The following is a 1328-nucleotide window of genomic DNA, read 5'->3' on the forward strand; positions in this document are numbered from 1 at the left end:
TGCCAGAGGGTGCCAGAAGGAGGGTGTCTAGGGAGAGGGTGCCAAGGGGTGGGTGCCAGAGGGGTGCCGTGGGGTGCCAGGAGAAGGATTCCCAGTGGATGCCTGAGGGGTGCTAGGGGGTGCTAGGAGGAGGGTCCCAGGGGATGCCCGTTGGGTGCCAGTGGGTGCCAGAGGGAGGGTGCCTCGACTGCCACTGTTGTAAAGGAACCACGTGACCCGCAGTCGTTCACAATGATTTCTTTAGCAGTTTTCCTCGACTGGGAGCAAAACGTAATGATACTGATAATGGAGAATGATAACGAATAACGATAAGGGAACATAGTAATAATGAAAAATAGTAATGATAAAAAATACTAATAATGAAAATATGAATGATAAAAAATATTCATAATGAAAAAAATATTCGTAATGAAAAAATATTCATAATGAAAAAATATTAATAATGAAAAATATAGTAATAATGGAAAAAATGGTAATAATGAAAAAAATAGTGAAAGTGATAATAAAAGATATAGTAATGAAAAACAGAAATAATAAAAGAACAGTGATAGTGAAAAAATACACTAATGAAAAATATTAGTAATGAAAATAGAAATGAATAAAAATGACATTAATGAAAATTACTAATAATGTGATAACAAAAAATAGTAAGAATGAAAAACAGTACAAATTAACAAACCACAATAAATGAGAGAGATAATAAACAATGAGATTATTCAGTATTCCTTTGCATTCGTTATACATCCCCTTTCCTTAATAAAATACAAACAACTCGACATAACGTAAAACTTAAAAAAAAAGGAAAAAAGAGAAAATAACACATAATATTCCCATCGAAGTTTTTAATCGTCAATAAATATTTATATGAACAAAATCGGCGAAGTAAAGTGACACATGACAGACAGACGCTTAGTTAACAGGGTATAAACACCCCTCCCCCTGGTCCTTACTCCCTCTTCCTCCTCCTCCTCCTTCTCGTTCTTCCCCTCTTCCCTCTCCTTCTCTTCTCTTTTGTTTCTCTTCGTTCTCTTTTTCTCTCCATGTTCTCTTTCTTCCCTCTTTCCTTCCATTTATCTTCTTCATCCTCTCTCCTTATTCCCTTTCGTCCTCTCTTCTTATTCCCTTTCTTCCTTTCCCCCTTTTATCTTTCTTCCTTTCTCTCCATTCTCTTTCTTCTTCCTCCTTTTATTCCCCTCCTTTCCCCCCTCCTTTTCCCTCCTCTTCCTACCTCCCTCCTCCTCTCCCTCCTTCAAAAAGAGGTTTCCAATGGTTCATGGGTCACTGGCTGGCGGTTCTGACACCTGATGCCTGCGGTTGTTTCCTTGTCT

Source organism: Penaeus monodon, chromosome 27, assembly GCF_015228065.2.
Source record: "Penaeus monodon isolate SGIC_2016 chromosome 27, NSTDA_Pmon_1, whole genome shotgun sequence".
In the NCBI taxonomy this organism is placed as follows: domain Eukaryota; kingdom Metazoa; phylum Arthropoda; class Malacostraca; order Decapoda; family Penaeidae; genus Penaeus; species Penaeus monodon.